This window comes from Mus caroli, unplaced genomic scaffold, assembly GCF_978045245.1.
Source record: "Mus caroli unplaced genomic scaffold, Mus_caroli_1 scaffold_16, whole genome shotgun sequence".
In the NCBI taxonomy this organism is placed as follows: domain Eukaryota; kingdom Metazoa; phylum Chordata; class Mammalia; order Rodentia; family Muridae; genus Mus; species Mus caroli.
In genome coordinates, this window is record NW_028227271.1 from 43,807,423 (window position 1) to 43,825,006 (window position 17,584).

General features: G+C 37.3%; 2 pseudogenes; one reads left to right on the plus strand and one right to left on the minus strand.

Moving 5' to 3' along the window:
* Nucleotides 1-232: 232 nt before the first annotated feature.
* On the minus strand, nt 233-1,692 carry LOC110310596 (elongation factor 1-alpha 1 pseudogene; annotated as a pseudogene).
* Nucleotides 1,693-15,048: 13,356 nt separating this feature from the next.
* On the plus strand, nt 15,049-15,204 carry LOC115029506 (U2 spliceosomal RNA; annotated as a pseudogene).
* Nucleotides 15,205-17,584: the final 2,380 nt, after the last annotated feature.

Consider the following 17,584-nt stretch of genomic DNA (forward strand, 5'->3'; position numbering starts at 1 on the left):
ATGGAGGATTGTCCTTTGCCTCGGACGTGTCACTCCCTGATTGGCTGCAGCCCATCGACCGAGTTGTCCTCATGGGGAAGGCAGAGCACATGGAGTGGAAAACTACCCCGGCACATGCGCAGATTATTTGTTTACTACTTAGAACACAGGATGTCGGCGCCATCTTGTAATGGCGAATGTGAGGGCGGCTCCTCACATTTTACTATTAAACTTAAATAGCCAATTGAGACAAACAGTTCTGAGACCGTTCTTCCACCACTGATTAAGACTGGGGTGGCAGGTGTTAGGGGTAATATTCATTTAGCCTTCTGAGCTTTCTGGGCAGACTTGGTGACTTTGCCAGCTCCAGCAGCCTTCTTGTCCACAGCTTTGATGACACCCACAGCAACTGTCTGCCCCATGCCATGAACAGCAAAATGACCAAGTGGAGGATAGTCAGAGAAGCTCTTAACACACATGGGCTTGCCAGGGACCATATCGCAGCATCACCAGACTTCAGGAATTTGGGGCCATCTTCCAGCTTCTTACCAGAACGACGATCAATCTTTTCTTTAAGCTCAACAAACTTGCATGCTATGTGGGCTGTGTGACAATCCAGAACAGGAGCATAGCCAGCACTGATTTGGCCTGGATGGTTCAGGATAATCACCTGAGCAGTGAAGCCAGCTGCTTCCATTGGTAGGTCGTTTTTGCTGTCACCAGCAACATTGCCTCGTCTAACATCTTTGACACATTGAAGCCCACATTGTCCCCAGGAAGAGCTTCACTCAAAGCTTTATGGTGCATTTCAACAGTTGTTACATTGACTGGAGCAAAGGTAACCACCATGGCAGGTTTGAGAACACCAGTCTCCACTCAGCCCACAGGGACAGTCTCAATGCCCCCAAATTTATAGACATCCTGGAGGGGTAGTCTCAGAGGCTTGTCAGTTGGACGAGTTGGTGGTAGGTAGAATCCAAAGCTTCCAGTAGCATGGTGCCACTGGCACTGCCATCTTTGCAGGTGACTTTCCATCCCTTGAACCAAGGCATATTAGCACTTGGCTCCAGCATGTTGTCACCACTCCAACCAGAAATTGGCACAAATGCTACTGTGTCAGGGTTGTAGCCAATTTTCTTAATGTAGGTGCTGACTTCCTTAATGATTTCCTCGTATCTCTTCTGACTGTATGGTGGCTCAGTGGAATCCATTTTGCTGATACCAACAATCAGCTGTTTCACACCCAGGGTGTAAGCCAGAAGAGCATGATCGCGGGTCTGCCCGTTCTTGGAGATACCAGCTTCAAATTCACCAACACCAGCAGCAACAACCAGGACAGCACAGTCAGCCTGGGATGTGCCTGTAATCATGTTTTTTGATGAAGTCTCTGTGTCCCGGGGCATCAATGATGGTCACATAGTATTTGCTGGTCTCGAATTTCCACAGGGAGATGTCAATAGTGATACCACACTCACGCTCAGCTTTCAGTTTGTCTAAGACCCAGGCATACTTGAAGGAGTCCTTTCCCATCTCAGCAGCCTCCTTCTCAAACTTTTCGATGGTTCGCTTGTCGATTTCACCACATTTGTAGATCAGGTAGCCGGTTGTGGTGGACTTGCCAGAATCTACGTGTCCGATTAAAACGATGTTGATGTGAGTCTTTTCCTTTCTCATTTTTGCTTTGAATTAGCAGTGACTTTCACAACACCTGCGTTCTGAGGGCAAACCCGTTGCGAAAAAGCACATTTTTTTTTCTAATAGAGTTTTTATTATATACTTCAACCAAGATCTGGGAAGAGGATAAGAAAGTGACTTAAGTATGCCTGAAGTTTCCTGAATGAAGATATAGAGTCTAATCTGGAGATACATAGAAAGCCAAAAACATGGATTTCAGGTTTGGATCAAATAATATGGGCAATAAATAAGTTATTTAAATCAGTATGTTTTTTGGTCATCATGTGTGTGATGAACAAACAATTCTTTCTACTTTTCATGAACAGAAAGCAAACAGTATCCTAACATGGCACAGTGCAGATAATGCATTTGTAGAAAACTGCAAAGCAATGAGTCATTAAACCACTATGATTCCTTATACTTTAGAATTTTAAGGTGGGACAGATGGTTCTGCCATTAAAGGTTAGAATCCCAACCAAATATTTTAGAGTTTCATAAAGTGGACATACGAACTAAAATCATGTTCCTTCCATGCTGAAGCCAAATGTTTGACCTTTGCCAAGTGAGCCACATGTTTCTCCATCACTAAATGCTCAATAATAAGACTAACAAAAATAATTTAGAAATATCTGAACAAATATGTGAAACCCTTATAGGTAATACTATGATATCATAATCACAGTCTAATGTTCTAAAGTAACAAAAATAAAGTTCTTTGTAAAGTCCTTTGAAAATGTCAGGCATCATTATTGTTATCTACATTTTTATTGTCTCTGTATGATTGCTCATTGTCCTGTTTTGTTTTTTTTTTTAAATGTTTCACAGATGACAGGTTTATTGAATCCCATGCACATTTTCTTTAAAGAAAAAAAAGTAGTTATATTTTAAAGCTAATAGAGATTATTCAAGAAGGAAATTTTAAAAGCAGGAAAGAGAGGGGGAATTTAAAACCAGACTCATCTGATTGTATCCTTCCCATATTTATGATCCACAAAAATCCATGCAACCATGAGATAAAGATAATAATCTGATGTTTTTGAGAATATTACAGGGATAAAGTATTAAATTGCAGTGCAGTTATCAATACCATAATTCATGGCTAGATAAAGGAACATAAAACTCAATGTAAACTTATAGGCACATACAACTGAAATTAATATTCCTTGGAGTTGGTTACAGAGTGCTCTTGTTTAACCTATAATTAGAGCAAGCAGTGGCCAATGTGTAGATAAACTATCAGTACAATGAGATGATTAGACATTGAACGTAGCCAGGGAAAGGCCACTCTTCTGATGATTAGTAGTGGAACAGAAAACTTATTATTTGCCAAAACAAATATATGTTAACAAGATTGCTCCATATGGGCTTGAAATCTTGTGTTTTGAATGTAAAATTGTGAATTAGAGGGCGAAGACCCCGAATTAAGAGACAGAGATGACATCTTCATGAGCATCCCTCACTGGGTAGCTATTTCCAGTATGCTTGGGACAGTTCTAAAGATGTCTGCTTGAATCTCCATTAAAAAAAGGAAAAATAAAGGACGCCAGATCAGTGCCAGGCACTACAGGTTGGCAGAGCAAGCTGGAGACAACATCTGCCGGGGGACACATGGGCAGAAGGGGCACAGAACTTCTGAGAGGACCCTATGCTAAGAAGCCCTAGGTGACATTAAGATGAACAAGTAAGTAGGAGAGAGATGGAAGAGAGAAAAGAAGCAGAATGCTGTGTGCATGATAAAAAGACATAAGTTGAGACTTGATATTAGTGAGGAATAGCCTGATGTGGGTAACTGATAACGCCACCTGAGATCATGGTGAAATCTTGCCCATGCTACCACCAAAAGCCATGTCAGGGTCTGTGACCCTGCAGCAGTAGCCGACTGTTATCATCAAAGGCCATGTGGACATCCCTGGTCTAGGCTGTCAGATGTTAGGCCAAGCATCACCACTCCTGTTTGGGGGTGCAACTTCACAAAGTTCTTTAATGCAATGTTTTCCATGAAGTATTATCAAAGAGCCTTGCTCCTTGTCATACACTTTTTATTTCCATGAAAACTTGACCCCCTCCTGATAGACCTCAAAATAAGTGAAATTTTGTGGATAGTTGTTAAGTACATAGGTTTTACATGTATTCTGGAATGCACACTGATAATTGTGCGTATGACCAATGAGTAACTGACTAGAGATGTAGAACATTCTCATTCTGCCAAACATACCATCATTATTCTTTCTAGTCAATCCCTTGCTCCTGCAGGGAGAGAGGAAGCCATTGTGACTGTTCAAACTCTGTCACTGTCCCTGAGTTGTTGTTGATCAACAATTTGTTCCTTCCTGCTGCTGATTACAATTCTATTCTGTGAGTTTAGCTCAATTTATCTTCCCATCCTCCCTTTGATAGACAATTGATTTGTTACAGTTAGATGTTTATGAATAAATTTGCTGTAACACTCCTGTGCAAGGAGGTATATATATATATATATATATATATATATATATATATATATATATATATATATATTTGCTTAACTTTTGATGGAAATATGATTACATCTTTCTCAGGTAAATTCTTGTGAACGTGATCAATAGGTTATAAAACTGATATATGTTTAACTTCTGAAGAAGCTTCTAGATTCCAGAGTAATATAGCATTAATATTTTCATCTAAAGAGTCATTACCATAATATGATCTCAAAACCCCTGCTGATGTTAACACTGTACATTTTTATTAATTAATTCCTTTCTCTCCTCTAAGTCACTCCTTCTCAATCTCCCTTCTCAGTCCCCCCTGTCTTTCTTCTCAAAGAAGAGAAGACTTTCCATAGAAATCATCTCACCTTGGAATAACAAGTTGGGGTAGGACTAGGTGTATCATCTTTTATTGAGAGAAGACAAAGCAGCCTGGTTAAGGGAAAGGGATCTAAAGTCAGGCAACAGAGTCAGAAACACTCCTTGATCTAGTTGTTAGGATTCCTACATAAAGATCAAGGAGCATAATTGATCAGAGCATCAATTTGAGCAGAGAGCCCAGGTCCCTTCCCTGTATGCTTTGGTTAGTGATTTAGTCTCAGTGAGTCCCTATGGGACCTGGTTAGTTGATCCTGTAGGATTTCTTTTGGTGTCCTTGACCTCTCTGGATCCTTCAGCCTTTCCTGTGCCTACCTACAAGATTCCCTGAGCTCCAACTAATGTTTGGCTGTGAGTTTCTGAATCTTTTTCCATCAGCTGCTAGATGAAGCCTGTCAGATGACATTTATGGTGCTAGCTAGGTTCCTGTTTGCAAGTGTAGCAGAATATTATTAATAGTGTCATGGCATGGGTCTCATGCTGGATAGTCATTGATCGGCTGTTCCTTCAGTTTCTGTTCTTGCTTTATTCCTGCACATCTTGTTAGCAGGACAAATTATAGGTTGAAAATTTTGTGGCTAGGTTGGTATCCCTATCTTTATATTGGAGGTATTGCCCAGTTACAGGAGTTAGCTCTTTCAGGTTCCATATCCTCTACAGCTAGAAGTCTTAGCTACAGACACTCTCATAGATTCCTGGGAGTTTCCATTGACCTAGGTTTCTAATTAGTCCCAGAGAAGACCCTCCCCCATAAATTTTAGTTATCTCTTCCAGTTCTCCCCACTTGATCTCTCTTGCTCCCCTGCCTACACCATCCCACCCAGTACTCTCTACCCATCCACCCCCACCATGTCTATTTTATTTCCCCTTCTCAGTGAGATTCATATATCTTCCCTTAGGCCTTCTTCGTGACTTAGCTTTTTGGAGTCAGTGGACTGTAGCATGATTATCCTGTGCGTTATAGTTTTTATCTTTATATTTATATATCATTATCTTTATCTTTATATATCCACTTAAGGGTGTTTTTCTGAGTCTGAGTTACTTTCCTCCATATTTTATTTTCTAGTGCCACCTATTTGCCTACAAATTTCATGATGTTTTTAATAGTTGAGTAAAATTCCATTGTGTAAATGTACTACATTTTCTTTACCAACTCTTCACTTGAGAGACATTTAAGTTGTTTCTGATTTCTGGCTATTATGAATAAAGCTACTACCAACATACCTGAGCAAGTGTCCTTGTGATATGGTGGAGTATCTTTTGGATATGCCCAGGAGTGGTATAGCTATGTCTTAAAGTAGAACTATTCCCAATTTTCTGAGAAGCCACCAAATTGATTTCCTTAGTGGTGTTCAAGTTTGCACTGCCACAAGCAATGGACAAGTGTTCCTCTTGTTCCACATCTTCACCAGCTTGAGTTTTGGATCTTAGCCATTTCTGATGGGTGTCAGAGTCCTTTTGATTTGTGTTTCCATGATGACTAAGGATACTAAACATTTAAGTGCATTTCAGTTATGTAAGATTCCTCTGTTGAGAATTTTATTTATCTCTGTACCGCATTTTAATTTGGTTATTTGGTTTGTTGGTGTCTTGAGTTCTTTATATATTTGGATGTTAGTCCTCTGTTAGATGTAATATTGGTAAAGGTTCTTTCCCAATCTGTAAGTTGCAGTTTTGTCCTATTGCTGTCCTTACAAAAGCTTTTCAGTTTCATAAGGTTTCATTTATTAATTATTGATCATAATATCTGAGCTGTTGATGTTCTGTTCAGGAAGTTGTCTCCTATACCAATATATTCAAGGCTATTCCCTACTTTTCCTTTTATTATATTTAGTGTATTCAGTTTTATGTTGAGGTCTTTGATCCACTTGGACTTGAGTTTTGTACAGAGTGACAAACATAGTTCTATTTGCATTCTTCCACATGCAAACATCCAATTAGATCAGCACCATTGGTTAAAGATGTTCTCCCTTTTCCATTGTATGTTTTTTTGTCTTCTTTGTCAAAACTCAAATGTGTATATGTGTGTGGTTTACTTCTGGGCCTTTGATTTGATTCCATTGATTAACCTGTCTGCATGGTATTCTAGGCCAATACAATGCAGTTTGTCTTACTATTACTTATTGTAGTACAGCTTAAGATTGAGGATGGTGATACCTCCAGAAGCCCTTCTATTGTACAGGATTACTTTAACTATGCTGGGATTTGGGGTTTCCATATGAAATTGAATATTGCTCTTACAGGGTTGCTTTTGGTAAGTTTTCCTATGTTAATCCTATCAAATAATGAGTATTGTAGAGCTTTCTATCTTCTGTATCTTCTGATATCTTCCTCATTTTTGTTTTTTCTTCAAAGACTCAAAGATCTTGTCACACAGCACTTTCACTTGCTTGGTGAGTTACATCAAAATATTTTATATTAGTTTTGGCTATTGTGAAGAATGGTGCTTTCCTAATTTTTCCCAGCTCATTTATTATTTAATATTAAGGAGGGCTACTGCTTTTTTGTATTAATTCTGTAACCAGTCAATTTACTGAAGGTCTTTATCGGCTGTAGGAGTTCTCTAGTAGAAATTTTGAGATCACTATCACATGATCTGCAAATAGCAATTCTTTGACTTCTTTCCATTTTGAATCCACTTGATCTCCTTGGAATAATAATTGCCTTTAGTTGTCTTATTGCTTCTAGTATTATATTGAATAGCTACTGAGAAAGTGGGCAACCTTGTCTTCTCTCTGATTTGTCTTTTAAGTTTTTAAAATGAATTCAGAAGTCATGAAATTTTTTTGTGAATGTTGTACATCTACATAATTTACCATAATTTTTATATTAATAACAACATGTGTTTATACACTTCCCTGATATATCTTTTTTTGAGGTTTTGTCTACTTTTATATTGCTTTGTTTTACCTTTTTAATACTAATTTGCCAGATTATATTTATATATTTTTAACAAAAATTTCCCTGTCTCCATGTTCAGTGCATATTTATCTCAGATGCTTGAATTCCTTACTTTTTCTATAATAGTGCATTTTACCAAATAGAAAATTTTAATTTTAATAAGTTTCATTTATGATTATTTATTTCCATGGATGGTGTTTTATGATGTCTTTGCAATATTTGCCTGTCCTATGTGTTCTGGAATAATAATTGCCTTTTATGTCTTTCAAGATATTTCACGTCTCTAGCATTTATATTTACATGTGCATTGCATCTTGCATCAATTGCATGAATATTTTATATCCCTTAGTTTTTAATTTCATCAAAGCTTTTTAATTCTTATTGTTAAAGATTTTGTTTTGTCAACTTTATTCCCCATAATTTGGTGATCTCTTATATTATGAATATTGATATTTTTTGTAATATGCTTTACCGTGTAAGAGTACTTTAGAAAGTAGAGGGTACAAACAGTTCACACATATCTTTTCTCTCCCTTCCATATTAATTTCCTTTGCTCAATGAACTAATATTGGAATTTAATTATTAACTAAAGGCCATAATTTCCATTAAGGTGCATTCTCTGTATTAGACAATTTTATGGGTTTAACAAATGCATGAGGCCACATACATGCTACCTCAGTGCCATGCAAAACAGTTTCATTGACTTAAAAATCTGCACACCAACATTTATCTTCTTTTCTCCATACCTCCAGCAACCATTGACAAGTCTCTCTGCATTTTCCTTCCTCAGCATGTCCTATAGACAGAAACTCCCCTGCACCATGTTTTCAGACTGACTTCTTCAACAAAATTGTGGAAAGGTCTATTAACCTGGTTTAGTGGCTTCAAACCCCATTTCTTTTTATTGCTTAGAAAATATTGCATTTGTGGATATATTACAATTTGTTTATTCATTCTCCTTTCGAATGCCATCTTGGTGGATTACAGTTCAGGAGATATAAGTAAAGCTACTATAAAATAATACTGCAGATTTCCATGTGAAAATAAGTTCCAACATACCTAGATAAGCATCTAGGAATAAGGTTGCTACATTGCACTATAAGACTGTCTGACTTTATTAAGAGCCAGTGGATAGAAAAAAGTGTTGTTAAATCGTGTCCTTGAGATCCTGCAGTTATTCCGATGAACTCATAGAATCTGTAGTTACCTGCACAAGACCTGCACAATATTAATACAGCCAAAAATTCCAGCATGAGCGAGGGAAGGTCTCACAAGACCCTACCCCTAGTTGAAGAGCCATTGGTAGCTAAATGCTGATGAAAGGATGGACCATCTAGAGACTGCCATACTCGGGGATCCATCCCATAATCAGCCTCCAAAGACTGACACCATTGCATACACCAGCAAGATTTTGCTGAAAGGACCCTGATATAGCTGTCTCTCGTGAGGCTATGCCAGGGCCTGGCAAATACAGAAGTGGATGCTCACAGTCATCTATAGGATGGAACACAGGGCCCCCAATGGAGGAGCAAGAGAAAGTACCCAAGGAGCTAAAGGGGTCTGCAACCCTATAGGTAGAACAACAATATGAACTAACCAGTACCCCCAGAGCTCATGTCTCTATCTGCATATGTATCAGAAGATGGCCTAGTCGGCCATCAGTGGGAAGAGAGGCTCCTTGATCTTGCAAACTTTATATGCCTCAGTATGGGGGAACACCAGTGCCAAGAAGTAGGAGTGGGTGGATAGGGTAGTGGGGGGTAAGGGCATGGGGGACTTTTGGGATAGCATTTGAAATGTAAATGAAGAAAATACTTAATTAAAAAAAAAGAAAAGTCACATTTCTTTGGGAAATCACCACTTTTCAGTTTCCTGTGCCCTAGTGGAAGATCCTACACCCATGCACATATGGGTAGCCCTAACTGGATTGGGGGAGGTTATTGATTTTTTAAAAAGGATAATATGAAGTTGAGAAGGGAATCATATTGAGGATGGCTTCAGTGTAAGAGGGAAAAGGGAGATGTTGAGAAGGTCAACATACATTGTATGCATGTATGGAATTTTTGAGGAATTAAAAAAGAAATATGTCTTCTTTTCCCTTTGAAATGTGGCCATACCATTCTGCATTTCCATCACCAATTAATGAGAGTTCCTGTTGACCCTTTGACACCTATTTTTATCAGTGTTACTTTTTTTTTTCAGTTTTCAGTCACTCCAACTAGTCTCCAGTAACTTTTCCCAGTAATCTCAGGAAATTAACTTGTAATTTCCTCATGAGATAATCTATTCTATATTTTGTTAAACACCTTTTATTATTTATCATCTTTGGAGAAATGATTGTTCAGGTATTTTGCCTACTTTTAACCTGTTTCTTACTTTTGAGGTGTTAAGACCTCTTTTGCAGCAATTTGATATGTCTTGTATGAAGATTGTGTTTCCTGATACTTTCTTCCAATGACTGATTTGCCATTCCATACCTTTTTAAAATTTATTTTCCCATTTTTAACTACATGCATCTGGGTTATGTTTATATATGTGAATATACATGTTAGCTCAGGTGCTCATGAAGGCCACCTGAGTACATATGATCTACTGCAACTAGAATTGTAGGCAGTTGTGAGCTGCCTTTGGGTGCTGGGAATAGAACTTCAGTCCTCTGAAAAGGCAGTCATACTCTTTACTTCTGATTCATTTCTCCATTGCTCCATTTTATTCCCATAAAAGTGCCTTTTAGTAGAACAACATGTTTACAGTTTCTCAAATTTCAGTTCATCATAGATTGTGTTTTTTTTTAAATTTTTTTTATTAGGTATTTTCCTCATTTACATTTCCAATGCTATCCCAAAAGTCCCCCATACCCTCCCCCTACTCCCCTACCCACCCACTCCCACTTCTTGGCCCTGGTGTTCCCCTGTACTGAAGCATCTAAAGTTTTCAAGACCAATGGGCCTCTCTTTCCAACAATGGCCGACTAGGCCATCTTCTGATACATATGCAGCTAGAGACAGAAAGCATATCAAGAAATTCAGAGCAACCTAAATTTCTATCTTGTTTTCTAGAGGTTTTTTCTTTCTCTTCAATTCTATGTTTACATGTAAGTATACAACCTACTTTGAGTTCATTTCTTTGTGAAAATGTAACATCAGTATCTAGATTTCTTTCTTAGTATCTAATATTCTTGGAAGCTTGTTGCTTCTCTTTTGAATGTTCTTACTCCTTTGTCAAAGACCAATTGACTCTACTGACTCACATCCATTTCTGGGCCCTCCATTCTCTTCTTTGTATTTATTTTTCTATTTTTTTTTTTACCACAACCACATCTTTTTGATTACTCTGTCTTTTGCTTTGTGATATATTTTGTAGGTAGTAGAGTCAGTTGCTCAGCGTTGTTCTTCTTCAGTATTATGTTGACTGTTTGGACTTTTTTTTTCTTCCATATAAACTTTAGGACTCTTTGAATACCTAGAAAGTAACTCAACACAAATCTGATTAATAATTCATTAAAGGAGGAACTGAATCTGAATCTTAATGAATCCCTCCATCCATGAACATGGGGCATTATCCATTATTTGATTCTCAATATTTCCGCAGCTTTTATGTTTTTGCTAATATTTACTGAATACACTCCTCACAACTAAATATTTCATTTAAGGCTGTTTATATAAATTATGTTATATCTTTAATTTCAACTTTCAAATACCCATTTCTGATGCATAAGAGCAGATGACTCTGTTTCTTAACTCTGTATTCTGTGATGGCTAATATTGTTTTCAACTTGATTGGACCTTAAGAGTCAAGAAGATTATGCAGTCTCTTTTCCTTTTCTTCTTTCCTTTTCTGTTAAAGTTTTGTATTTTATTGTCTATTGTAATGTTATATGCGGGCCCCCAGAAACTTGGAGTCTGCATGCTGGGACACTGCCCACATGTTAATTCTGATTTCTGAATGAAGATGCTGACAGCCAATAGATGGAGAGGGGAGACAGAGGTGGGGTTTAGGTTTCTTGAGCTTGACAAGTCAAGGACAGAGAAGGAGGCCACCATGGAAGAAGAATGTCCAAGATAGGAGAAAGGAAAGCCACCATGGGTTAGCTGAACCATAAAAATATGGCCATGTGGTCTGACCAATTGGAGTTAAGAGCAGTCCATATAAAACATAGTAATAACTTGAGTTATGGATAGAAAGGTAGATTCTAACAACATGGGAGGTAGACAGTTGTCCAACTATTGTGCTGCTTAAGGCATACTTAAAAATATAAAGGCTGTTATGTGTTCGTGTATCCGTGTGTGTGTCCGTGTGTGTGTGTGTGTGTGTGTGTGTGTGTATGTGTGTGTGCTATTTGCCTTTATTTTTTAAAATTTATTTTTTCTTTATTTACATTTCAAATGTTATCTCTTTTCCTGGTTTCCCCTCTGAAAACCCCCTATCTTTCATCCAAGAATATAAATAGTCTCAGGTGGGAAGAACCCCATGCCATGCCGGGGATTTTTTAAATATTTATTTACTCCACTTTCTTTTCTTTTGTTTTCTTCTCCTTTCTCTTCTTTTCTTTTCTTTCTGTTTTTGGCTTGTGACTTTTTAATTCTTTGACAGTTTTGAATAATAATATATAATGAATTTTAGTCATTTCCCCCACCCTTCTCTCATCTAAGACCCTCCAATTATAACACTTCGTGTGTGTGTGAGACCCACTGTGTGTATTAAGGGCTCTTTGCAGGAGCATGTGTCAGATGTTATTTACTATAACACAAGAAACTTATCAGTGACTACACCACTGAAGAAAATGTCTAAACCCCCACAATACCTCTTGCTGGCCAACAGTCTATAATTGAGGAATGGAACCTCAAGGAACCCCCTCTCTTCCTTGATGAAATGTTGAGGGGCTCAAACTTGTTCCAATAAAGCAGCTAAAATTGTTTCATGTCATGTGATGATGGAGCCTTTTACGAGCATATCGTCTCATTTTCTAAGTTACACTTTCTTTCTGACTCAGTAATATAAAGCCCCTATTTAAGGTCAACACTCCAACATCATTAACTCTCAGTAATTTTAACAATTATGATTTTGGTGCTTTTTTTGTTTATTTTTTCATTAGTTGCTTCCTACTGCAATACAGTTTTTCTGATGAAGGTTGATCCCAGAACTAATATATGAATGTATGTGTGAGTGCTTAGAAGACAGTTTCACATTGTAACTATCTATCAAAACAATAGTAATTAGTTCCCCACAGGGCTTATATAGCCATGAGTTCACTGATAAGCTTATAAAACCAGGCATAAGTTCCAACTTGTGGAGCAGGTCTCAAATCAAATAAAACTATTGGCTATCCTCAAAACTGATAAGCCATTACTGCAATAAAAGACACAGCTTGCCAAATAGATCATTTTTGTAGCTTACAGAACTTTAAGTTAGGGAAGACTGTGGATGGATTTTCTCCCACAACAGCCTGCATCATACCTCTTAGAACAATAAAAGTTAGCCAGGTAAGAGCATATCTCATTCAGTTCCAAATTTATTTCTCTGTGCCTTGTGACCAAAATGTGTGGCATCATCAGCAATGGGGTCTTACTATTAACTTCTGGTAGACAACCAATAGTTTTGTTTGGATTGTTAATATTATAAGAACTTTTGGCAGTCTCTTGTCTCCATTTATTAAGATGTGTATATTCACATAACCTGCACAGTGGAGAGCTTGGCTTTTTGGCATTTGGAGCGCTATTTGACCATTTCTAAAAGAGAGCCAGTCCAGTTGTGGCCCTACAGCCATGCATGGATTTCTTCTCCATTTTCTCTCTTTAAAGCAAAGCTTCTTCTTATCCTCTCAAGTTCCAGTAGGAACAGCTTGGAACTTAGACTTTTCTGCATAAGTTCCTAAAAATGAAACCTTGGAAAATAAACCAATTAAAATTCCATGTTTAAGTGTCCTACAAAACAAAATCAGTATATGTATGCTACACATCTATCATCTATTTTATTTATAAAGAATATAAACTCTCCACATACATTCTCGTAAAGTATGCTAGTCAGAATTCCCAGTGAGGAAACTATGCCATCTAAATGAAAGCTATTACTAAAAGCTTCTTTGTTGTTTCAAAAGAGCTTATTTATGTACTAAAATTCAATATTTTATCTTCCCTTATCAGCTTGGCATGGGATTTTTAAAATGGAAATTACTTTGAAATATAAATGTTTTTATTTGTCAAGCAGAGAAGAATACATTGTTAAAACAGTATGCTGAGGTCCTTTTTCATAAATGTCATCAGCTTTATATTATATTCAGCTATCAGCTTGTATTAATGTAATTCCATTCTGGATCAGAAGAGTCGGATGGAGTTGGTTGCACCATTATGATTTTGATAGAGAACAAAATAATCTTTACAAAACAAGTAGAAGAAGAGCTCCAAATTTCACCTGTGGTTTTAATAGGCAGAGTAAACAATACCGCGCTGAAGCACAGTTGTGTTCCTTTTCAATTTGTTTGTAATACCATCAGCAAATGTTTGCTGTGACACTCTTTTTCTCTGGTATAAAATTTTTTTTTAAAAAATAAGGATGTTGCATTTTGTTTCTGAAGATGAAAACTTTCCTCAATGATTACAATCTTCTCTTGTGGATATCCTTGTAAGGTCAATGCATAACCATAGTGACAGATTCATTTGCAAAGAATCTGGGAACAGACTGTCACTTCAAACTTTTATCATTACAGAAATTTGGCAAGTCTTTTCTTGAATCTAAAAATCTACAGGGACTATCTTGTTATGTCCTCAGGGCAATTCTCCAATGATTGGATTTGAGATTACCATGGTGGCGCACGCCTTTAATCCCAGCACTCGGGAGGCAGAGGCAGGCGGATTTCTGAGTTCAAGGCCAGCCTGGTCTACAAAGTGAGTTCCAGGACAGCCAGGACTATACAGAAAAACCCTGTCTCGAAAAAACCAAAAAAAAACCAAAAAAACAAAAAAAACCAAACAAACAAAAAGAAAAAAAGAATATAGAGTGACTTTTAGTGGTCTAATCCTGGGCTGGTTTCATTGTTTTTGAATGTATATGTTAAATGATAAGGCAGCCTGGGATTTTTTATTCAATGTTGTGAATTTATTTTATAAATTGATTATTATATCTGATTAGTGGTAGAACTCACATATTAAAGTGAATCAATGACCATTAACCTCCAGCATATTCATAGTTCTGAGAAAAATCGCACTATCATGTTCTCTATCTTATGGAACTGATTTTTAATTTTTCCACACATTCTAATTCTGTAGGTGATTGGATAATATGTTTATTTCTCATCCTTACTTCAGAAATTCTGATTCAGTTTAAGGACTTGCATTTTAAAGAGCACATTACATTTTTATATCACACTTTGATACTTGGTTATTGATTCCTACTGACAAAGCTATTGGCAGTCTCTACCTGCTTCCCAAACTCTATTAAATTCTGTCTCTTTCACTATCTCTTATGTCTACTAAATGTGATGTGACTAAGGGCGACTTGCATTAGCACCACATAAGTTCTTTATTGAGATGTACTCTCTGGGATTTACTACAAAATTCCTAATCTGCATTTGAACCAACCTCATCCCCCATAACCACCAATGTGTTTGTAACTTTACTTCTCATATCATTCCTCAGATAAGAATCTTGGAATTATCACTTCTCAGCCTTTTGGCTAAGATCAAGTGTGAAGAATTTTGTAATTATTTTTGCCTTGTTCTCTGAGAACTAGCAGTCATTTTGTTTGTGTATTTCAGAGAGTTGTATCACAAACTAACTTTATTCATATATACATCAAGATACCAACCCAATATAAATGTCAAGAACACTGATAGATTTAAAGAAATGATTTCATATTCACAGATAACTCCCATTGTCTTTACTCTCTACTTCCTGGTGCATTTAAATCTAGTCCTGACTTTTAGCCTTTTCCATTTTATTTTCTGACTATCCAGAGCTTCTTGTCAGAATCTAGACTTGATGAGGTACTTCAAAGAAGGAAAACAGTGTCTCTTGGGAAAATAATCTTCTTTTAGACACATTTGTCTGAGTCTAATAGTTGAATTATTTGGTTAGAGTTCTTTTTTCAATAGAGACCTATAAGAAAGCAAAGGTTCCACCTAAATATTAGCTGCTTTTGTTTCTGGGACAAAACACTACACAGGAACAACTTAAGGGAGAAAAGTTTAATTTTGACTCATAGTTTTAGTCAGCCATGACAAGGAAGACAGGACAAAGAAGTTCATAAGTGCTAGAGTGAGCACGTAATGGACCTTGTTCACATCTTGCAGAGAAAGAATCAGAAAGAAAGAAAAGCAAGGGCCAGACAGACAATACACCTAAAAGTGTACTGTAGCAATCTGCCTCTACCAATTAGGTGCCCCTTCTTAAACAATCTATCAAATTCCCAGATAGTACTATTGGCTGGGAAGAAGAGTTTAAGACTGTAAGAGCAAGTAGCTACTGATGTGGAAAAGCTAAATGAAACATAGTTGGAAGACTTGAGTTGTTATTAATGAATTCCATGTCTGGACACTAGCTCAATTAAGGCATCTACATAGTGCAGATACTTTTAACCAATGGTTCTCAACCATCCTAATGCTTTGACTCTTTAACACAGTTCTTTATGTTGGGCTAACTCCCCCAACAATAAATTATTCTCTGTATTGGTTATTTTTTTTGGCTGTAATTTTGCTACTGTTATGAATTGTAATGTAAATATCTGTGTTTTCCAATGGTCTTAGGCAAACCCACTTAAAGGTCATCTGACATCCAAAGAGATTGTATGCCAAAGGTTGACAACCATTGCCGTAGACAGATGACACTTTGGAATCATCAGTTCTGCCAGTCCATCAGATTCTGGGAGAATGAACCATGATGATGGGGACATAAACGGTATGGGAAATTCGTGATGGTGAGCCTGAGTTAAGTGGTGGTGATAAGTAAAAAGAGACCTTAAATCCTCTGCACTGCCCAAATAGGGCAATTCTAGGCCTACAAACTTCTATATGCATACTTCTTCTATATAACTACTCTGTTGAAATCCATTAGGCTCTTATTAAATTTGGTCTCTGGATTATAGTTCTGGACAAATAATGAATGTTCATTATATTAGCATCCATGAGAAAATTTCCAAATCTGGAAATCTTTGCCTGAACATTTGAGTAATCATGGTCCTCAAAAAGATTTAGTGAAGAACTAGAAAAGATAATTTTAGTTAAAACTTAAATATAGTTCTGAGATGCTACCAAGACTGTAAAACTTTGTCAGCTAGCAAGGCATCATTCCATTATATTTTCCCAAAGTTCATGCTGTAATTTGTTATCCTTGCTGTTAGAACATATGGCAAGTACCTGTAGTTAAACAAATTTGAATTCATATGATGAGATTCTGTATATGCATTCTTTAATATCTACAATGTGTGAGACTTCAAATTTAATAAGCATCTTTCCAAAGGTCTCGGCTTCCTCTATCTCCTAAAGTGTTTGAGGGACCATAACCTCATGGAACCATTGATAAACAATGTCCAGTGAGTGGCAAGACATAAGAAACAATGAGAAAAATGGAGAGAGTGAATGGTGTTGGAGCTACAACAAAATTCATGATGAGGTCCTGCACTTCCACTGCTTTCCTAAATTCTGCACGTGGAACTTTGGACTCCACAGTTTCAGAGCTATCTCTTGTGCTGGGTAGTTTTATGTCAACTTGACACAATCAAGAGTCACTGGGTGGAGGGCCTCTCAATGGAGAAAACACACTCATAAGATCTCCCTGTAGACATGTCTGTGTTGTGTTTTCTTGATTAATTGTTAATGTGAGAGGACCCAGCTCACTAGGGAAGGTGGTCCTGAGTTCTATAAGAAATCCAGTAAGCAGCACTCCTCCATGGCGTCTGTATCAACTCCTACCTCCAGGTTTCTGGCCTGGCTTCTCTCAGTGATGGATTACAACCTGAGAGTTGTAAACTGAAATGAACCCACCTCTCTCCAAGTTGCTTTTGTTTATGGTGTTTTATCAGAGCAATGAAAACTGAGACAGCTGAAAATACAGTTATTTTAGGAGTCAATATCAACACAACCCAGACAATCCCCACCCACATGTGAAGCTGCACTTTGTAACAACTGCTCCTTTCACTTATTTCTTCTTTGTCATTGGTACTTGCTCACTGATGTGTCAGTAATTCTGTATCCT